The sequence below is a fragment of the Perca flavescens genome, chromosome 12 (genome assembly GCF_004354835.1).
Source record: "Perca flavescens isolate YP-PL-M2 chromosome 12, PFLA_1.0, whole genome shotgun sequence".
In the NCBI taxonomy this organism is placed as follows: Eukaryota; Metazoa; Chordata; class Actinopteri; order Perciformes; family Percidae; genus Perca; species Perca flavescens.
In genome coordinates, this window is record NC_041342.1 from 17,057,891 (window position 1) to 17,081,383 (window position 23,493).

General features: G+C 42.9%; 1 protein-coding gene and 1 long non-coding RNA gene across 6 annotated transcripts in view; one reads left to right on the plus strand and one right to left on the minus strand.

Moving 5' to 3' along the window:
* Positions 1-23,493, plus strand: part of mib1 (MIB E3 ubiquitin protein ligase 1) — a 57,559-nt gene that overhangs the window by 21,768 nt on the left and 12,298 nt on the right. The gene's annotated exons all lie outside the window — the stretch shown is intronic.
* Positions 554-6,546, minus strand: LOC114564772 (uncharacterized). Of its 2 annotated transcripts, XR_003693832.1 has the most exons (3): positions 4,390-6,546; positions 3,676-3,710; positions 554-1,035 (listed from the first exon to the last, which is right to left on the minus strand). It is a non-coding gene; the product is annotated as an uncharacterized LOC114564772 (long non-coding RNA). The 2 variants fall into 2 exon arrangements; XR_003693833.1 differs by lacking the exon at positions 3,676-3,710.

The window sequence follows — 23,493 nt, forward strand, 5'->3', positions numbered from 1 at the left end:
GGTTTGAAGGAAGTTTGGTTTGATCCGTCTGTTCTGCAGTAACAGTGAGTGAATGTGTGAGACTGTAACTGCTTGTGAGCGGTCTGCTCCTGTGATTTGTGCGTTCAGCTCCTGTCCTCTAGAGCATCTGGCTATCATCTAACCCAGCTTGCCCAACCTCACTGCAGGAGGTTTCAGGGGAAGGAGGCCAAAATGTTTGAATGTGTGTATTGTACAGTCTCTAAACAACAATTTATTTTTATTTCTTGCACTCTCACTGTCTTAGTTCTACTTTAGATCTCTTTACAACGCCATTGTTCCCCTGCTGAGCTGCATTGGCTATCTGCTTTTGCCTATTCCCACCCACGGTGTAATTGAGTGTTAGCATCCAGTAAGTTTAGGAGGTGTCTTAGCAAGACAGCCGTACAGACATATGAGTGCTGTGTCGAAATAGCTCACACTGCACATCCACCCCCTGCTATTTTTGAAACGGCCATTGATAGTGTGGTCAGAATAGCAATCCCGTTGGCGGCAGAGAGGTAACACTCAGTCATGAAAGTGGACCATACCAAGGTTTTGAAGCTGGGATTGATGTCTTTATTAGTCAAAAATAAGACAGGTTTAGCATGGAACATGACAGTTACACAGATGTTGTTGGTAGAGAAAAGCCATAAGCCAGTCATCATCAAGAAGTGGCCCACTGCCATTACAGTGATTGTTGAAGACATCACAGCAAAATGAGCTCCTGTAGTCATCAAAGCATAGCTACAGCTGGTTGAAGGGGACCAAATCCATTCAAGAGGTGATTTGGTTCCATTTTACCAGCTTTAGCAAAGCATTGTGGAATCATTGTTTCCGAGATGGACTGGGAACTGCTATGAAGTGAGTTTTATCTGAAAAGAGCCAGGGAAACACTGAGCAGAGAAAGGCCATTTTGCATTTAAACATCTTATTAAAACATGGATTTGGGTTTGCATACCATGCTCACCCACTAGTTGAAATGGACAATGCTCCTTCGCTCTCCTGCTTTTTCATGCCTGTTCACCTTCACCCATTCTGTGTGACACACATTACATTTAGCAAACTACACCCCGTATACCACCACAGGTACAGTTGATCAACCTTACCTAACTTTCTCCTTTGCTGCCTCCCAGACTAGTCTATTTATCCTCCTCGCTATCTTTTTAAGTTTTATGCTCGCCCCCTCCCAGAGAGTGAGAAAAATTGTTCCCATAGAAAAGGATAATAATAATCTGTGGCAGTGCACTTGAGTCAAATGTCCTGGAGTCATGAAGCAATTACAGGCTCTGACAGATGGGCTCTGCTGCAAGCACGCTGCCGCTGCGGTCACCGAGACGGCCTACAGACAAATGCAGAGGCATAACCACATACACAAGCTCTTTCACTCATGCCCCTACAGCAGCACTCTGGGGTGTCAAGTCATAACATTAATTTAAACCATCATTTAAGTCCTAGAGACTGATTTGTAGTGTAGAGGGTACTGTTTGAACAGTGACTGAGGGCAGATTATTTCATGTCTATTTCAGGTCTCTCCAGTAGTACAGTATTGTAACATTTTCTACTAAAAAACTATCCCTGTGCTAATACGAAAATGATCACAGTAGCACCCACGTAAACAACTTTGATTATGTTTTTGTGTATGTGTGCCTAAAGCTTATGTTAGATGCAGTCATAAGCTCTGTAAACCATTCCTACCATTATAGCAACATCAAACATTTCCCATATTATAGCCATGTATAGTATTATTGTATTTTTGCCCCCCATTTTAATCTCACTGCTGAAGTATTTGTAGCTCAATCTTTGAATTAAGATACAGTTAAGTGACATTTATGTCAGCTATTTTAATTTTTTCATTTTTCATTATCATTATTTGTAATAAATGTTCCTTTGACACTAGTTTGTAAGGGAAGCTTGTCATTTAATGCCAAGGCACGGATGAGGTTCTCAGAGTGGCCAACGACAGCTGAGTGATGTACGGCACTGCTTGTAGACAGGATGGAGGTCAATAAAGGGCCGGCTTGATATGGCACACCAGAGGCAGGTCTATTTGTAACATACACATACACATGCACATTCATGCTTGCTCACTTACACACACACACTCAGTCACTCAGAGTCAGGTGGCCAGGCTGCTCACCTCGTCTAAGGGCCATAACAGGGCAAAAGCAGGGGGGACGACAGGCACTGAGCATTTGATAATGTCAGCATCTGCTGTGTTTGTCACTCAGACAGCAGGTCGTTGCTTTTGAGGGCCTGGGAGAAACAGTGCAAGCCATGCACTCCTACACGCCTCTGATGTCTTGACAGAAAACAGAGCTAGACAGAATATCATGCAGATGGGTCTAAATGGTAGAAAGAAATTAAAACTGAAGCCCAAAAATGCAGCTTCATTCTGATGTTCTCCTCAAATTTCTTTTGTGGTGGCACTTGCTGTTAAGAAAATTTGAGTAAGACTTTTGTTTTATTTTTCATACATTAAATCCAACTTCATCAGAGGAAAAAATAAAGAACGTCAGAAAGGGATTTATAGGCTACAAATTATTTTTGTTAATGAGATAAGTATCTTTTAACCATTGTCAGTAAACTAAAGTTACAAGGAATGCAGATGTTTAGTGTATATGTCAGGGGTTAGGGTTAGTGCTACCTCAATTTAGATATTTCTTTCAATTAAAGGGGAATAGAGTAAGTCAGCCCTACACACATTAATCAGTTCAGAATGAAGTGTCTTGTTTTTCATACAGAGATGTCGTACTACAGTGGAATACATATACTTTTTCATTGCTTCACTGCGGGAGAAATTTTGTAGGCACACATACATCGTAGCCTGCCGCATCTAACAACATTGCAATTAAGGAAAATAAATCAGATTTTATGAGGAAGCAATTCATATGCAGGTACTGTATGTGTTTTAGTTTTACATCCAAGGTTTACTGTTAGCAGTTTACATTTATACATTTATATTTATTGTTGAGCTTTTAATTATCTAATTTGTTGATCAGACCTCAAATATATAATTTAATAACAATGATAAAAGTTAAAATGCAGTGGAAAATATTACCTTTTTAGTACAGCGGTATATATCTACATTAAAGGGGTTTAAAGAGAGGTAAACCTGTGCTAAAACATGGTACAGGGATTATGTACGATCCAAGCACGGGCCAGAGAGGGGGTCAGAATAGGTGAAAGTGCTAGATATGAATAGCTCGCAATGCAAACTCTCTCCCCCGCTTCATTTCTCTCTGTGCCCCTGTCCATATTCTGTTGCCTTTATTTGTTTGAAGCAGTCAACAATTGGAATCAGCTGACAGGCAGGAGTTGACTCTTATCCTGCATTGTCACTTTTTGATGGTCTAATCTGACTGCCATGCAGCCCAGCAAAGCATTTGGCAAGCATAGCAAACGTGAACAATGAGAGCAGGAATCGGGGAAGGGAGGGGAGCACGGGGGCAGCCGGGTTGATGTAGGGTGGGGGTGCGAATAAGGGCATCGGCATAAAGGGAGGGCAGTCATAGTTAAACACACAAGATTGTTAACACGGAAGCCATATGATACAGCAGAATGATAGAGCCAGCCTCAGTCCCTCTTCATTCTGCCTCCTCAGCAACTATTTCCTGCTCTTTCAGTTGCATGTTTAAAAAAAGCCAGAAACAATGCCAGAGTTTTGGTCCAGTTCACCTTGCTTGCTTTTCCCCTTCAGCCATATTGGAGCACTAGAAAAGATTATGGTATTAATGGTCAGGAGCCGCTCCACAATACCACTCGCTGCTTGCTTAAGTTGGTTCTAAGTTGCAGCTGGCTAAATTTCAATGGCTGTAATGCAGTAAAATCGGCCAATGATGAAAGGAGGCCCTGTTCATATGGCGATGTCACAAGGCGACTATTCGCCCATAGTTGGTGTAGGTGGCTAAACTCACAATGCTGACAGAGCAGGCTCAAAACATGATTGTTATCATTTTATGCTTACATAACTTACATAATTGTCCAATGAATTGTTGGCATATCTTGGATGAGAGGTTTTTATTGGCCAAGTCAGCCAGTTTTAGAAAGCAGTAAGTTCCCTACAGCGACTATTGCTGCAGTGAGACTGCCCAGAGACAGTATAGCTAATGTATGAGCCTCACCACTCACATTCATACTCTCTCTTTTCCCCTCTCTTTCTCCCTCCTATCTCCTATTTTCTCTCACACCATGATAACACTCATATTAACAATCTGCAAAGCACAAACATATCCTCAGACACTGCTGTCCAACATCATTTTCCCAGAACGAGGACTAGCACCCCACCAAGAATACATACTTCTTTACATTCCATAGCTATCATATGTTCATATGGGTACATAAAGAAGTATGTACACCAAGGAGGTAATCTTAGATATGAAATTTTCTCACCTTTCGCCAAGGTCAGGAAGTTATAAGCAGAACATTTTTCCTCACCGTTCTCTCTCCCAAGTATGGTAGTCTGCACTGTAAGGTGACTTTGAGAGTAAATTCAGTTCAACACTCAAGGCTTTCCTTTGGTTGCCATGTAAGGCTGAACAGCCCGTCCCCCCGCCCCTGAACATAATAGAAGGTTTGCAGTCCATACCATAGTCGACTGTCCCGGTGACCCCCGGTGTCCTCCAGACAAAGTTCTGGGAGAAACCAGGGGCAGGAATACAGCTCCTCTTTTCTTTTTTTACAGCATTTAGAAGGTGGACTTTTTCTCTTTTTCATGAAAAATGTTGAGGTAGATTAAGGGTTTGGACAAAAACGGCAGCAAAGGAGGGAAGAGTTTTCTCCTTGATAGAAAGTCCATGGTGTAAGGTGCCTCTGTGTGCACCTTGTCTTGTATGATGATCATCTGCTTTGGACCGTGTGTCTTGTGAGCAGGGGTGCACCTATAAGCTGATTGGCCCCGCTGACACACTAAACACTTTCACTTCTCTCCTCCCACTTCTCTTTCAGTCTGCCTCCCTCACCACCATCTCATTCTCCTATTTCACCCCCAGTTTCTGTATCCTCTCTCCTTTCCTACCTCTACTTTTACCAATATGTAGCTCTTGCCTGTCCCTTGTCTCTCTTGTGTCAGCAACGTCCCCAGTGGCTAGTTTGAGCGCTTGCTGATGTTTGAAAACGAGGGTGATCCAAGTGGAACAGGAAGCTATTGTGAGCAGGATTTGGGCTTTAGGCGCAGAGGCAGGCCATAGGTCACATGAAGGCGCTAATGCCCACTCAGCACTTGTGGATTGGTCCTGGCTATACCCCCACCGACCTCCCCCTCTCTCACTTTCTGTACCTTGTTCTCTCTCTCTTCCCACACATAGATCACTGTTTTTATGGTCATCTTTTCTGACTTCCTTTTTCCTCTGATCAAACCTCACCTGTCTATGTCTACAGAGAAACCTGCTGTTCTGTTGCAGAGTGGGTGGAACAGATCAATAACCATTTGCATGGTCGCGAGAATTGTTCAGCAAGTCTCTAATGAAACTTTGCCCCCGACCAACACATTCCACAAGTCAACACTGCCTCCAGCCACGCTTAGCTAGCCAGCAGGCTGGGTGCTGAGGCAATGGGTGTAAAACGAAAAATGGATTAGTAAAGACTAGCTTAGGGTTGAGTTTGGAGACCTGATTGTAGAGAACAGAATAAATGGGAAAATTGGTGCAATGTGTTTGCAGTGGAACGGTTTGGAATAGCAATGAGGGGAGGTTGAACTGGAGGTGACAGTTGGTGGATGAGCCTGGTCCTAAAGGTGTGACGTCCTGTTTAGGAAATGTCACAGCCACCCGAGAGGGTGAGCACATAGGAGAGAGAGGGGGTGAAATTCTTTCCTACACACAGCGGGATGAAGGTTGGGGAACGTGAACCAGCGAATTAGCCCAGTGGTTGTTATGTCTGTTCTGGTTTGGGCGATAGCACTGCAGTACTCTGTGCCCTGCATGCCTTGCCTAGCTATAGTAATCCGTTACAGAGAGAGGAGAAATTGGGTTACTACCCTAAGTGCTGTGGGTTCGGCCGGTGACACACATCTACTGAGCCAACCAATGCTGCCCAATATCCCCTCCCTCCCATCCTCACCTTCCTCACCCTCACATCTGTGTTAGTACACTTCTCACAGCTGTGTGCCGTCAATCCAATTTTCCCCCTGTTCAGCACTCCCGACCTGCCCGCTGTCCATTATTTTGATGCTTCGTCATCCCTCTGGACGCCACATTCCATCGTTCTGCCCCAATCAGTCAACCTTGGGCTTCAAAATGTGACATGTCCTCAAACTTACCTCCCATCAATTAAGAATGGCAGTGACCTCCCCCGCCCCTCCAAACCACCAAAAAGAACCAAAAAGAAAAAAATAACAATAACAAGTCCCAGTAGTTATAGTATCCTTAGAGATGGTAAAAAAAAAAAATCTTGGAAGGTGTCAGACGCAGAGGGTGAATTGTGCGTAAGGGAATGTCTCTCCACACCAGCGCAGGTCTCAGTTAACGAGTCCGTCATTAGATAGCGGCAGGGCTGCAACCATGAAGCCTAATGAGCCAAAGAGCTCTGCTGCTGCAGCATGTCCGGCCAGTGCCAGGAACACAAGAGAGCAAAGAGAGAGAGAGAGCTTGCAAGACGAGGGAGAGAGAGAGAGAGGGAGGGAGGGAGGGAGGGAGATAGATGGGAAAGATAGACTGAAGAGTGCAATAAAACAGGGCTAAAATCCATGTGGACCATAGCAACTCCCCAGCCTCCCTTTTCCCTGCTTCACCTTCTCCTGCATCCTCTTCCTCTCCGTACCTTTTTCTATTTCTTTTCTTCTTTTCCCTCTTTTAAGACAAAAGGAACAAGAGAAGAGGGGGAAAAAAGCCCAAAGGTGGTCTCTGGTTAAGTTCTGTCCCAGTGCCGCTGCTGCTGCAGAACAGTGCATTCCACTCCCCCTTTCGACTACGCGACTCACAGGCAAACCATGCGGTTAATAACTGATCGCATCCAAAGAAGAAAGAGGGAAGAGACAGGACAGGAGACGTCAAGGCCCGTCCGGGGGTAAACTCCGTCCGAAAGCGTAGGAAGAGCATATATTACCTGTCAGATTAGTTTCCTATCTAAGCTGCTCCTCCTCTCTTCCCCTCCTCTTCTCCTCTTCCCATAGTGAAGAGAGCCATAATGACCTAGAGAGTGCTCCAGCTGCTGCAGCCATCGTGTGTGCCGGGTGCACGCCTGACTCGCTGAATCAGCTTCTATGATTGGGGGGAGGAGGGGTGGTGGCAGGCAGGTTGAGTGCCAGAGTCAGGGAGGGGAGGGGAGGAGGGGGAAAGGAGAGAAAGCAGGGGCACACATACAAATACATTCCCATACAAACACAAGTCATACCTTTTAGAAGAGGAAGACCGAACTGACATGAAGAGCTGCCATTTGGGGGGAAAAAAAGGGGGGAGGCAGAGAGAGAAGAGGGGAAGAAGGAGGGGTGAAAAATCTGCAGCACTCTCCTCTCATCATGTGCATTCTGAGGGAGAGAGCTGGGAGGATGCCCTGGTCGGTGGAGGAGGCAGAAAGTGTACCAACCATCCTCGCACCCTGCCTTTTTCTTATTCCATCGACACACACACACAGCCCCAGAGCTTTTTTCTGCTCCTTAAATGCGCTTTTATTATTCAGTGGAACTTTATACAGCAGCTTAGAAGAGGGAGTTTACTGAATGTTTGAGAGCAGAATTGTGATAGAGGTATTTTAAAAAAAAAATAAATAAAAGAAGGAAAAAAAAAAAGAGGTGCCTCTGCGGTAGAAGGCAGCTGCACTCTTAATAGTCTCTTGCCATGCAAATATGATTACCATTGTCAGAGACGGAGGATATTGCAATATCTTTTTGGTATTTTTTGGAGTTTACATTTTTTGCGCTTATGAATCTTAATACGCAGCTTATGCATTCTTGATAGTGCACTCTCCAGGGTCACCTTTTTACTGGAAAAATATCAAGTAGTGGTGCTGCTGCAGTTCGGCGGCAGAGAGCACAGGACGAACACAGTGGCAGCAGATTAGGACCACGAGGTCAGCCAGCCAACCGCTTCCTACCTCACAGTGCAAAGGGCTAAGCTCAACGGTTAGCACGTTGTGGGAAGCCAAGCATTTGAAGCATGCCTCGGCCCCTGTTGCCGGGCTGCTCCTGTGTCTTGTCTCACCAACTCCCTGACCATATTTAGTCAAGCAGTGCAAAAAATAGTTTGCGCTCCACTCCGCTCTGCTCCTCTCCTTGCCTCCCCCCCTCTCTCTTTCATTCCCCCCCCAAGCAACTGTTGGCTACAGGCTCCGGGAAGCCTCCCCTACGGCTCCCTGACTATCGATTCCACTGGCCTCGAAGGAGAGAGGAGCGTTAGGCCAGCTAGCCCTTGCTACCATTTGCTGCGCTATTTTTAGTAGCTCCAAATAAAGTGGTCTCTCGTGCTTCTACTTGTATATTCTTGATTCTTTCCCCCCTCCCCTGCTTTACATCCTCTGCCACCAACTCCACCGCCTCCTCTGATACCACCCCCTCACTATCTGTGTCCTTTTGAACCCCCTCCCCCCCACCACCACCACCACCCAGTCTCCATCATTTTTCTTTTTAAATAGAGCTGGAGCATGCTGCTTATGGTAGACCTTCCGTCTGCTCACCGCTATACTTAGAATAACTGCATATCCGAGAAATGGAGGAGAGGAAAAGGCTGAATGTGTAGTGCAGTGCAGAGAAGCGTGTGTTTAGTATCTTCTCTAAGCCTTGGTATGACAGTCTGTAACTGTTTTTACTACAGTAAACCAGAGTTGAGTTTAAGCTCACGTGTCCATGTGTCTTTCTGTGTGTGTCAAAGTTGTTTGCACATAGACAGAAATAAGGGAGCGACATAACAGCATAGAGGGTGTGAGACAGCAGGAAATATTATTGTGGTATCCCATTTTATTTTATTTATACGGCTTTTGGAAATGCAGGGAGACAAGTGGAAACTCGCCTCTGAGGCAATGAAAAGTTTGGGCTCCTTTCTCTCCTTTTTGAGCCCTCATTAATTTTCAAGTGTCTTTTTCAAGCTTTCCCGAGGCACGGCCACTAAAGAATCTTTTTAATTAGTTGGTCTCATCACGGGGCACATCTATACTGTACGGAAACAATGTCCTCTGTGCCCTCCTATCTTTTTCTCTGTCTCATCTTCTCTCCTCTTATACCTCAATGACAGCACACAAGTCCTCCTTACTTACCCCACCTGCATTTTTGCAGAACACCCCAGGAAGTGTAAGCTAATGCTTTTTCACACCGATATGTTCTTTGAGGTTATCATATGAAAACCAGACTGTGGCATTTCAGTTGTAGTGAATGAGATCGTGAAAACTCACAAACACCCTCGATACAGCATGAACATTTGTCAAAGTGTATTTTCATGAGCCAGAAAAATGTCACGCATTTCTCTTGTTCCTTGATTTGATAAGCCTTTTAACAAGCTCCCAGTCATTCTGCCCTCACTCACATTTATATCTCAGGCCTTTTTCATGGTGGAGATAATTCTGCATAGATTTAAGTATGCAATTTAATTAATGTAGTGTCACCGCAATTCATAGCTTTTCGATTACATTATCTTTACGGCTGTTACAAGAATTGACCATTTGTGAAGCAAAATGGATTCCAAGCTAATGTGTCTGCTCTAAACCTGACCTCACATGGCCAATCAAAATGCAGAATTCCAGCAATATAAATGGCAACTGTGAATGTCCACCTGTTATTTCCCTACAGTCTCTACCTTTACACACCACTTAAAGCAGCTACGAAGAACTTTCCGTTTGAGTTGATTCTGGTAGCCCTTTTGGACAAAAGTGGTAATGTTTTTACCACAACTGCTGTCGTAAAGATCTTTTCTAGCTGTCACGAGCCAAAGCACTAGCAAGAGTTTGTTGTAGCAACCAACTTAATAATAATTAGAACTGCAAGCCCCCCACCCCCACCCCCTCAAAAAAAATAAAATGAACGTCAGTGGGTCTCCACTCCACCTTGCCTGTTCCAGCCACCCAACCCACCAGTCTGATCTCAATTACATCCCAACATCTCATCTACCCCTAAAACCCAGCAGCAAGGTTTACATCTTCCCACCATAATGAATAGCGCAGGGCTGAATGTTTAGCTGAGCAGTTAATCAATCAATAAGAAACGGGTAGACTAATGGATGTGCTTTCCTTCACTGGATAAAGGGGAGGGATGTGTTGTTCTCCCTATGAGTACTTCTCAAGACATATTTCCATTCAAATTTAAAATAATAATACAACAGATTGGTTTGAGATCAACAATTTGCATGTTTTATTGATGCTTTAAATTGTTCAGAAAAAAATGCAACATTAAAAATAGCTGATTACAAGTAGTTTTTTTTTTAGTTACTTTGATATTTGAAGCTTTTTTTCCCCCTGTCGTTATATTTATTCATCTAAATTAAGTTATGTGTGAGGATTCCCCCCCAATTAGAGTTTTTGTTTGATTCTGTTTCTAAATCGTCTGTGGTGTTTTTAGATGTTTTTAAATGTTGAATAATGAGTAGAGTTAAACATAACTTTATCTGCAGTATATATTTATCATGCAACATAACTGAGCTTAGGCAGTGTTCACACATAGAGCCAAGGCTTTAATTCCTGTCATAGGTGCTTCTACTAAATTTTGACTTGCATGGGTGAATACATCAAATTTAGTTTTTTGTATTTAATTAAGATACATTTGTTTTCACTTTGACATTATATAGTCTTATTTTAAATCAATTTCAGAAAGCCTGATTGCTTCCATTATGATTCAGTATAAATTCAATGTACATGTATTTTTGGTTCTCTCATATGGTTGTCAGTCCTAATGAGATGTCATCCCTTTGAGTTCACGCAAATGAGAGGCAGGTCTAATCTCAAATTGAAACGTTTTGGACAGGAAATTCTGGTTAGCTTCAGATGGTGATGAAGCCTTGGTCGGTCTTTCAGCTTGTCTTAATTCCTCCTTGCTGTGTGCCTGCCCACCAGTCAACATCATAGAGGGATTAGAGACATTTCTAATGAGTCCAGTTTGGGCTTTTTGAGTAAATCTCCATGCGCCTCTCCAATCAGTCTGGCTCTTCCTTGTGCTTACTTTATCTCTCTCGTCAGGTCTTCTCCCTATCCCTCTCCCACACCCCCCTCTTCTGTCCCCCGTCTTGCCCCTCCCTCCTCATCCCTTTACACAGTGCATCATTTGAAGAGGTGAGGTTGTTGAGCGCTTGGAGGAATAAAAGTGATTTATGAATGGGTCAACCTACCTGGGTGCTGGAGGGGGAAGCCAGTGGCAGTCAGGCTCTCTGATCCAGCAGCCCATTGTTCCCTCCAGCCTCACTGCAGGGGAAGCTCCTCTGCTTTTCCTGCCTCTGATCTTTTACCATGCCTTACTGGTGCCACATGTAACTGTTAAGTGACTCGCAAACTGCATAAATACAATGCACTGCAGTGGTGCATACAGTGAGGAAAATAAGTATTTGAACACCCTGCTATTTTGCAAGTTCTCCCACTTAGAAATCATGGAGGGGTCTGAAATTGTCATCGTAGGTGCATGTCCACTGTGAGAGACATAATCTAAAAAAAAAAAAAATCCAGAAATCACAATGTATGATTTTTTAACTATTTATTTGTATGATACAGCTGCAAATAAGTATTTGAACACCTGAGAAAATCAATGTTAATATTTGGTACAGTAGCCTTTGTTTGCAAGTACAGAGGTCAAACGTTTCCTGTAGTTTTTCACCAGGTTTGCACACACTGGAGGAGGGATTTTGGCCCACTCCTCCACACAGATCTTCTCTAGATCAGTCAGTTTCTGGGCTGTCGCTGAGAAACACGGAGTTTGACCTCCCTCCAAAGATTCTCTATTGGGTTTAGGTCTGGAGACTGGCTAGGCCACGCCAGAACCTTGATATGCTTCTTACAGAGCCACTCCTTGGTTATCCTGGCTGTGTGCTTTGGGTAGGGTTGGGTACCGAAACTCGGTGCCAATAGGGAACCGGTGCCGACGTAAACGGTAGTAACGAGACCGAATAAGAACGAAAGTTTCGGTGCCTCATTTCGGTGCCTGACTTTACACTACACCTGACAGCATGTAACGTTAGCCTACCTTTAGCTAGCAGCTGGATTAATCACGGTTAAAATGCCGACAGCTAACGTTAAACAGTGTAAAGTGTGACTGTATTTCACTGTGGAGGACTTCAACAGCGAGATGTAACCGTCTGCTCTGCAGCGCAGCAGCTGCCGTTGTCGCAATTCATAGATATACAGTATGTTTATATGGTTGGAATTAAACAACACAGACGGTGCGTTCACTTGCAGCTGCCATTGTCGGAATTAAACAACACAGATTCACTTAAAACTGGTAGCCTCGTGGTGCATTGACAGTAATTGTAAAATACCCTTTTCCCATCTGGGGTTCAACAGCAATTTACTGGTGAAATAACTTATTATTAAATCTTTAATTTTGACCATGGCCTTAGCAATAAACAAGTCACTGACTGTTGTTTACTACCCATATATATATATATATATATATATATATATATATATATATATATATATTTTTTTTTTTTTTTTTTTTTTTTTATTGAAAAGTACCGGTTTAGGCACCGGCACCGTTTTAAAAGTATCGATTTAGCACCGGAATCGAAAAAAAAAAAAAAAAAAACGACACGCAACCCTAGCTTCGGGTCATTGTCATGTTGGAAGACCCAGCCTCGACCCATCTTCAATGCTCTAACTGAGGGATGGAGGTTGTTCGCCAAAATCTCGCAATACATTCTTCTTCCTCCAAACTCGGTTAGTGGAATTATGACCAAAAAGTTCTATTTTGGTCTCATCTGACCACATGACTTTCTCCCATGACTCCTCTGGATCATCCAAATGGTCATTGGCAAACTTAAGACGGGCCTTGACATGTGCTGGTTTAAGCAGGGGAACCTTCCGTGCCATGCATGATTTCAAACCATGACGTCTTAGTGTATTACCAACAGTAACCTTGGAAACGGTGGTCCCAGCTCTTTTCAGGTCATCGACCAGCTCCTCCCGTGTAGTACTGGACTGATTTCTCACCTTTCTTAGGATCATTGAGACCCCGGAGGTGAGATCTTGCATGGAGCCCCAATCCGAGGGAGATTGACAGTCATGTTTAGCTTCTTCCATTTTCTAATGATTGCTCCAGCAGTGGACCTTTTTTTCACCAAGCTGCTTGGCAATTTCCCCGTAGCACTTTCCAGCCTTGTGGAGGTGTACAATTTTGTCTCTAGTGTCTTTGGACAGCTCTTTGGTCTTGGCCATGTTAGTAGTTGGATTCTTACTGATTGTATGGGGTGGACAGGTGTCATTATGCAGCTAACGACCTCAAACAGGTGCATCTAATTTAGGATAATAAATGGAGTGGAGGTGGACATTTTAAAGGCAGACTAACAGGTCTTTGAGGGTCAGAATTCCAGCTGATAGACAGGTGTTCAAATACTTATTTGCAGCTGTATCATACAAATAAATAGTTAAAAAATCATATATTGTTATTTCTGGATATTTTTTTTTAGATTATGTCTCTCACAGTGGACATTCACCTACGATGACAATTTCAGACCCCTCCATGATTTCCAAGTGGGAGAACTTGCAAAATAGCAGGGTGTTCAAATACTTATTTTTCTCACTGTATGTGTGCAAGACAATTTTCTCAAAGGCACACACAGTATACTGCTTTCAATCCATGTTTATTTGGCAGTTGGCCACTAAAGTAGATGGGTGCATACTTGCTTGCGTGCACAGGTTATATTTTTATGCGTATCCTAAGTTAGTCTTTTATGATTAAAGTGTGTAAGATTTTAGAAGTTAATACAGGTGAGGACAGCCAGATGCACCAGTCAACAGCCCTATCAATGAAATAAAGAGAGATGACAGGAAAGGTGTTGTAGCTGCTGAGGACAATGTATGAGTTCCTCCTTGTCACCATATGCTTATGCAGATACACACACACACACACACACACACACATTCACACACATTCACACAACACATGATGGAAGAATATTAAGGTTTTACAGGGTAAAATTGAGGTGGTATGTCACTTGGGCATAGTGATTTGGATGATATTGATTAGTGTTTGTGTGTATCTGCCGTGTGTATGATTATGTCTTTTTTACAGATATGATCGTTCCTGATGGCATGGCGTAGGAGGCAATAAACTTGGTCAGGGCTAAGGGTATACACAGGTGCCTGGCTGTAATTCATTAAAAGATAACTGATTGCAGAGATATGTCGAAGTAACCTTTGGAATCCAGATGAAGTGCACTTGTGAGTTATTGTAGCCCACAATGGGAGGCAATATCCTTATGTTGGACAATTATCATAACATACTCTATGTAGCCTAGAGAGACAGATCCTACTGATTTGTTATTTGCAATTACACATGTCTCCTTAGTATTGTCTGTTATTATTTTCAGTTGTTCAATTAGACTCTGCATTATGTTGCTATAGCTTATTCTAGTTAAATTACTCACTGAAGAATGTAGCCATTAAAGATGTAGTGTAGTGACTGGTCAATTCAGAGGGCCTGGGTACCAGTTTGCTGCAGCATGCGCTGTGACTTAATTGAGGAGTCGCCCAATCCTAAATGCCCTCCCACTGTCCACCTCTGTATGAGCTGGGACCAGTCCAACAGATCAACCAGAGGACAAGCTGATACAAGCCCCAATCCCCCTGTGACCAATCAGAACGCCTACACTTCCTCCTAGGGCTGGGCAAACAGTTCTATTGGCTCTGAGCCAATAGATAAGCTCAGCCATGCTGTAATGCTCTGTCCTGTGGCATGCTGAAACATTGAGTCCTGGCTGGTATGTTGCTATAGCACATGTTGGAAGAGGGAGTGGTTAGGGGTAGCAGATGGATGGATGGATGGATGGATAGAGGGGAAAGAGAGGAAACAAGGGATCAAGGGATGGATGGAGGGAGGTATAGGGAGGGGTACATCTCTTATTGAAGGGACTCAAGGACATACAGAGCTTTTGGGAAAGTGACTATTGCATGCAAAGAGAAAAGCTTGCATTGTGAAGGCACTATAACCACTGATGGTATGTTTTTTTTGCCCGCTTGCAAAACCTAGAAAGAGTAGGATTTATTTGTGTCACTTTAAGTGCCTCAGCAATACAGCTAATAAATATGACAGAACAAGGTGATATACTTCCACAGCACAGCTGTCAGGCATCTTTAATACCCCCCCCCCCATTTGAAAACAAATGTAGTTTATCTATTTACTTGATGAATTCGAATAAGTAATATCATTTATTTTTGCATTTGATGGTACTTAAACATCAGTGATGGCACTTTGGTTTGTGTCTTCTATGAAACACTGTGCTGCATTTTTTTTAGCTGAGTGAACACATGTAAAACATCAGTATATGCCATTCAGTATATTAAACAACACAAAGCTCGAGAAAACACCACTGAATATATTATTAATTAGCTGATCACCTAGTAGGATTGAATATTTATTTTTATTATTAAGTTTTGTACCTCCATAGAGTTTGGCTTTATATCAATATAATACTGATAATATATATACTTTTTTATATTATAGATTTGATTAGTTTTTTTATATCAAGCTAATGTAGGCTCAGAAATGGACTAGGCTTGTGTAGTAAATTGTTGAAATTATTTAAGGAATGCCTGGCCATACACTAGATCCTCTGAAACCATTTAGAATTTTTAGTGTGAAAATGCAGTGACCCGTTTTAATGATATCAGATGTTTAGAAAGCCAAAGTCGCAGATCTGAGTCTTATGTAGGGCAATAAAACAATGTCAAAACGGGATCGCGATAAAATTCAGGTCGATAATGATAAGCTATGGTCATATACCCGATAACACAACTGCCAGAGTCTGGCTTATTGGCTTGCCGGGCACTCCCACTTCCTGTTTTGAGCATTTGTTTGTTGTCGGTGTTGTGTCGAAGTGTGTTCCCCCGTCGAATAGTATTTCTCTTGTTGAATAGTCTTTCCCTCCTGTTAAAATGCGTAGTGAGCCCAGCCATAGTTACAGTTAGGGATAAGGGTTTGTTCAGGTTTAGGTATGAGGAAGGTAAAGTTGGAAAAGGGAGAAGAAATTACCGAAAGTGGAGCCGAGGGCAACGATAGTGATATGTACATGAACGTGAACTAGTGTTATCCTATCAAGCTGAAGACCTTGAACAAGGGTTACATGACGTCAGTTGTGTGGAAATGGTTCGGATTTCACAAAAGCGACAAGGAGCAGATTAAGCTGATCTGCAAAATATGTCAGCGATTGGTGCCAAACGGGACAGGAAGCGCAACAAATATTTTTCATCACCTGAACAGGTACCATCCCAGCGACCACACAGAGAGTATGAAAATGCGGAATCATGCTTGTGATTCCAAACACACAGCCTGCAAGTTAATAGTAAGGTTTGTTTGTCTGCTGTTAACAGTGCTAGCATTAGCTGTGCTGTAGCTGCTGAACCAAAACATCAATCAATCGTGTTTTCTTTTACAGCCATTGCCCCTTATGAAAAATTCAAAAAGGAGCAAAAATATAGCGAGCGATATTTCTTATTGTAAAGCGAAAGAGATTTGTTTACACATGTACTTGTTTACAACACTTGTACAAACATTTTAGATGCTTTCTTGGCAGGAGTTTACATTTAATATATTGCTTTTAAGTAGTTTTAGGTTGTTTACAAAATCTAAAGAAATGTAGCCAAAACTGACTACTTACGTGCGCCCCATGTACAGAAGCTCAGTCCTTGTCGCGGGTTTGGTTCTGACCTGTGACCCTTTGCTGCATGTCATTCCCCGTCTCTCTCCCACTTTCATGTCTAAATCTGTCCTATAAATAAAGGCAATACAAGCCACAAAAAAAAAAACTTAAACAAGAAAAGAAGACACCATTTGTGTCAGCGGATGGGGTATTAGTAACCCTAATGTACTCTGAGGAAGACATTCAGGTCGATGCTCACAGCTAAACCTAGCCTGGCTCCGCCCTCCTACGTACTTCCGCTAAATTTTCATTTTCCTTCAGTACTATGTCTGGGTTTGCGGTACATTCTTGGGTTTTCTCCTGCCAAATATTTGGCGGTCCAATCAGCGAACAGAGGGAGTGGCTGAGAACGGTGACGTTGAGAACGATGGCGTTGAGGACGTGGGCTAGAAAGCGAAGCCATTCGGTCCATTGTGGCAACGCTGCCGAATATCCAGAAGTTAAAGCCCGAGCAAGAACAATCTTTGCTGAGTTGTGTTGGTGGCCATGATGTTGTGGCCCTCCTCCCCACGGGGTTTGGGAAAAGTTAGATTTTCCAGCTCGGTCTGTTAGTGGTGAAGGAGTTGGCTAAGGCTAACACTAGCGATGCTAATGCTAAATTTAAGCCGATAGTTGTTGTCTCCCCTATTGTTGCACATGCGCATGACATATGTCACGACCAAACATTAACAATTGGTTAATGGCAGATCCAGAGTGGCTCTGGGCAGATCCAATAGTTTTAAACTTCAACAGAGTACCCGCCTTCAAGGAAGTTAACACTTCTGAAATGTACGAGAGTCTGGTAGGACCTGGCTAAGCTAAACCAAGCTTAGCTATTGAATAATGCTGACCATGTTAACTTGGTAACCCCGCTCCCATTTAAATGCAGTATGACAGGTCAGAGAGGATAAGGATTTGTTTGTTTGTTTGTGTCGTTTGGTGTGCTTGTGCATCTGTGTGTGGATCCTTGTGTCCAAACATGCAAAGAATACTGAAGAAAATTTGACAATGGCCCAACATCTTTATAAAAAGGAAAGAAGCATTAAATTGTTCAGATTAGGCAGACACATTGCAAAATTGTTGCCGGAAATATTAATTGCACTCTGTAGAATCATGAATCTTTGTGGAATACACAGAGGTTTCTATGGAGGCTTATCTGTGTAATGTATAGTGCATTCATACAAGCTCCATTCCCCCGCCATTAACAAGTTGGCTGTTAGACATTTTCTGTGCTGCTCTGGGGCATATGGCCTGTTGTCTCAGTGCTTAGGAGAGGCAGTAGCTGATACAAGGCCCTTTGATCCCTATTATTTCCCTCTGCAAACAAAAGATTTTAATTACCAAACTGCTCTTTCAGCCACAGATTCTTCCTCTGCATGTGTGCCTAGAAGTGTAACTGCTGAAAAAGTCATTCATCAGTCATTCATCAGCTGCAATATGGCAGCTTGTTTGTGTCACTGTCTGATCTGTTCTGCCAATTACTGTGGAAGAGAATTTGATGGTGCGTTATCCTCATTTTTCTGTTGTGTTTAAGGGGTGGTACTGTTACTGCTGGCTTGCTTTGTGCAAAGGGACCCTCACAGGTTACAAAATATAGAAAGGAGTGTAATGTGTTTGTGGGGGCAGAAAGGTGGGAGGCAGGCCAGGGAGTGAGGGGTGATTTAAAGTGGTAGATTTGCAGTGAGGCTGTAGATCATGGGAGCCTCTCAGACTGTCTACCCGTATGGTGACAGTGTGGCATGCTGCTGAGTGGCTGTCGATCGAAGGACCTTCAGCACGGCTGAATTCTCCACCGCTCTGCAAAACCCAGAGTCAATCCCTCTGTTCTATTTACTGCTTTGTACCCCAGTGTGGAAGCACTTGCAGTTAATTTCACCAGGCAAGTCTGATTTTGTGGAAAAGCAAAATGGCCAGTATTGCAGTTAATTTCACCAGGCAGGAGTAAAAAGTCTGATTTTATTTAACAAGGTGTACTGTAGTTTGGGTCAAGGAAGTTATGTCAACCATAGAAGCTGAAAGGAACTTTATAATCACAAAATGGCCAGTATCTCAGAAGGGATGTTCTGAAGCCTTGGTTTAGGTTCTCATCACCATCTTAACAGTTAGAGTTAATAAAATCTGAATATTGGCAAAGCCACAATTTGCTTTCAGTGCAGCATATTAATGAGTTCAATTTCTCAAAACCGACACAGTGGATAAGCACAAACCATCCATCAAATTACATACAGTAAGTTAAACAGCAGATACTGTATGTCAAAGTGCATAAGTGTCGATATTGACAAGTAGGTTTTGTTTTCATTAGATTCATTTCTTTCAGAGAAAAGTGTAAAAGAGTTTGTAAAAAAAAGGGAGTAAGCAAAGTGAAGGGGTTAGAGATGGTTTTCTTTGCTTTGTTAGCAGCTTGAGGCACATTGACTGTAATGACAGGAAAGAGAGGCCAGTGAGTGTGGATGCTTTGGTGACAGTGTACTCAAGTCTGTTTGTATCTTTGGCTGATAAGTGATTTGAGCTACAACATTCATTTTCTATTTTTGTCCTTCATCAAGTCAGCCATTCAAAATGCTATTACCAAATCCTGTCTGGTGGTTTTGTCACCTTTTCAAATGTCTTATTTGCACATTGTCCAATTGTATTCAGTCCTTTATGTCAGTCCTAGGTCAACTACTTGAGTAATTGTCATGCAGCAGTTTCCTTTTAATTCAACTTTATTAATATTTGTTTAACTGTCCCCAGATTTGCACTAGCAAAAGACTAAAGATGAGTGTGATCCAGGACTATGCAAGCATGTTCAATAATTACATGTGTTATTTGTTTCATAAGTAATGATGCTATTGAGCGATGGTTCGATATAATGGCATGATTTAGGTGTCTCTTTATTCTAATATAATCTGTCCTTGCTTTATGTTTCATGTCGGTCTTTGCTTTTAGGGTAAAAGGATGTATATTATGACTATTATGGCTGGTGCATAAATGAGAATGAGGCTTTTTCAAGGTGCTGAGGAGAATAAAGTGCAAAGAAATAGTAGCACAGGGATATAATTGGGTCATCTTGAACCAAAGGGACATTTACACGCCATTGGGCTTTTCTGACTATCTTGCTGCCTCCTCTTTCATAAATTGCTATGAATCAGGACACCCCATAATACCAGGTGATTTAAAGCTAATTAAAGCTGAGCCTTTATAGGCCCCCGCCTACTTCCCAAATGGACAGACAACTGTACCTGAGATGTTTGAAAATGCACCTGGCGTCTCCTAAACAACCTTCAAGGCACAGGCAATAGCTATAGTGATAACCAAAACATCATAAAAATGCACCCCTTTCCTGTCTTTCCCCTTCCTGGTTTATGCAAATAGTCCTTAATAAAAGCATGCTCACTCAAGGGCCTCAGGTACAGGCAGGCAGGGGAAGGTCACTTTGTAGGGAAAATTATTCTCTTCACGGCATGGTAATGAAAGCCTTTTTTATATTGAGCAGAGCCAGCTAGGTTCTTGTCCTCAGCCCTCTGCTGCACTGCCGGCCTGAGCGCTATCAGTGTTTATGTACCCTGTCCACAGCAGGATGGCCAGTAGCTGTGGGATGGCCCTGACAAAGTGAACTGGTAACTAATTGCTTGTTAGGGTGGAGTGATGGCCAGGGGCGCTGGCAACATGGAGGGAAGTCAAACACCGTTCGTCTGCATACCACCCACGCTGCAATGATGCAAAGCCGGTAGAAAATCGGCATACTGTCCCTTTAAGTTTCCCCCTTTTTTGTTGAAGTTATACCTGTTTAATTTCCACACGCATGTTAAAAAAACAAGCAATATGTAAGCCAACATTCTCATTCAAAGCAACATATAAGATATAAGATCAGTGAGATCCTGAACAGTTTTATGGCTCTAACCCTCCCAGCTGCCACTGACTAAAGCACTCTGTGCCTTCGAAACCTCTCACACATGATGAAGAGTGCCCTTCCTTCCCAAAGGGGAAAGGAGGGTTCCATTTGGAGTTGGTGTGTTGCATTTGTGAATGATTTGTTGGGAACAGGGTTCACTATTTCAAAGGACCTGAAAGTATTGATCCTGTCCCCGATGAGCTGACACCTCATGTATCGTCCAAAGTCGTCTCATCTCGATAAGGACTCTGCATCTGAAAGAAAAAATCCTGCCGGTATTGGGGGAGGAATATATAGACAAAGCTCAAGGAACATTATGACCTTCTTATTTTCTTGAAGGTAGTATGGATGAGGTTAGGCAACTAAACCAGCTATTTTTCCAAAGGCTCATAAAATAGTGTTCATCAGCGAGTACTTTGCCCCGCTATTGATAAAATATATTTTCATCTGCTGATGAAGACCATGTGATATAGTTTAAAGCTCTTATAAAAGTTAGAAAGTGGACCTTGAGTTGGGATTGTATTCCAAGGTCAAGAATTGACTTTGATTGTTTAAAAACATTTTTGGGTTATTGGGGTGTGGAGTATTTGTAGTATAAATCTGATCTGTTTCACCATACAAGGACTCTCACAGAGTCAGCAACACTGATCATTTTCATCATCAGGTTTATAAAGCATTTTATTTTCCCAAGGCAGGTGGCACCTTTTGGCGACTAATTTACGATGTAGAAACTTTTTTCTTGAGCTTGAAGCCTTAGTTAATGGATGACGGTATGCCAAACACGTCTCCTACATCAGAGTAACCATATGTTTGTGTGAAGCCATTAATCTCAGGCTGGATGTTGACTGTTCCCGTTTTGCCCTGTCCTACCCAAGTTGTTGTCCCCCGACTCTCACTTCCTGTTGTAATAACGGCTACTGACCACCACACAGATGGCTGTCAGCCAGGTGAGGGCAGCAGAAGGGACCTGTCGACCCCTACACACACACACACACACACACACACACACACACACACACACACACACACACACACACACACACACACACACACACACACACACACACACTTCCACTGTCTTACGTACAATGACAAACGCCAACACACACAGAGCTGAGAGCTTCACAGAGCGTCCTGGTCAATGACAAATTGCAGCCCAAGACAACATACCCCTGTGTAGCTCTCCTGAGGGACTCTTGAGATCTCTCACAGGGTGACCCAGTTCCATCATGTCTCCCCTTCTACCTCTTTCCTCTACAATTCCTTTTCCTCAGCTGCATGCCCTTCTGCATTCAAACAGACCATGGCATTGGACTTAAAGTTCAGTTGTAATAAGGGGATCCTCTCTTCACTCTAAATATCAGTCTTCTTCTCTTAGCAGATAACCTGAGTTGTCTAAATGTTAACTTGCAGTTCAAGTCAGTGTCTTCTGCTCAGTAAAAGGTCTGCAGCCTGAGCTACCTCAAGGGCCAACACGCAGTTTCTCTCATACTCCCCTCGGTCACTGCGAACATCACTTAGCCAAGAGATATATAAAAAAAATCCTAGGATTTATTTCTTGGTTCTTAATTCACTATTTTTCTGCCTTTACAGCAAATAGCTTAACTGCAATGCAGCAGTGCAAGTATGGGGCATTAATATTAATGTCCTCCCATTTTGCCCAGTGTGGCAGGGAGCCTGTCAATCTAGACTTTTATTGGAGGGGCTCCCTACAACAGCAAACACCTGCCCAGCACTCAAGTGCCTGCTTCTGACAGTAGAAGGCGCCAGTCTACCCCTATGGTGTTGCAGGCGTGCATTTATTGGCCAGTAGTTTTACATACAGGAGGTATTTCCAGCCAATCCAGATCACACAAATGTCATACATTGCACCAATAGGAGGAAGAAAAGGGGAACAGAAAGAACAAAGGCTTTATGTGGGACAATTGCCCTTGATTCTGATGGAAACTGTTGTAGTTTAAAAAAAAGAAACTGCATTCCTGTATTGTCTATCAGTCTTATTTGAAAGAAAGCTAAAAGAGTGCTGTGTTCAACCCTTGGAAATACATTTTATGTTATAGCTTCAGGCAAGAATCTGATGTGGCAAGGTCTTTTCTTGAATAATGTGCTTGTTTAAGTCTCAACTCCTATCCAGTGGGAGCATAGCGGATGAAATTACTCTAAAGTCCCCCCTGAGATGGTTAATCTACAGTATGCAAGCAAAAAATCCTTTGTAACAAAGGCAGCACATTATGAATGTGAGATTAGGCAGAATGGGTGCGGTTGCTATAACATTTAAGCAGTGCTCCTCTGCATTAAGTGGTTGAAGATGGCTGCAAGCAATGCAGGTGTGTGTGCGTAAGCCTCTGTGCAATGAGAGGTAGAGCGAGAGAGCGAGGGAGCCTGGGATCAGTGTGCTGCGCTGTTCATCACTGCAGCAGTACACCAGCCCCGGATCTCTGTCCGTACAGAGGTGCTGGCTGCCTGCCCCCCTGCCTCTCTGCCCCTCTTTCTCTGCTTTCCTCAAGAGAGTGTGCTGATGATGCTCTCTTTCATTACTCCAGAAGGAGGGAGACAAGCTGTAGGTTTAGCAAAAACCCGCAGGGAACCAGCCATCCTGATTACATTCAGTCTGAAAGCCTGCCAGCATCTTGGTTTGCATTTGTTTCTTTTCTCTGTCTTAATAGTTAAGTTTATAATAGTACTAATTGTTTAGTTTCCATTGATTGTGCTGGACCACATATCCTTTTTGTACTGTTTCAGACCCAATTTACCTTACTGTTGTGTATGTAAACACTCCAGTGCTCACATGGGGGCTGTTCAGCCATATTAAAGTCAGAGTGAAATCGGCTACCTCCTTTTGTCGCAGTTCAAAGATATGCCCTGCATGATTATTCAGGGTTA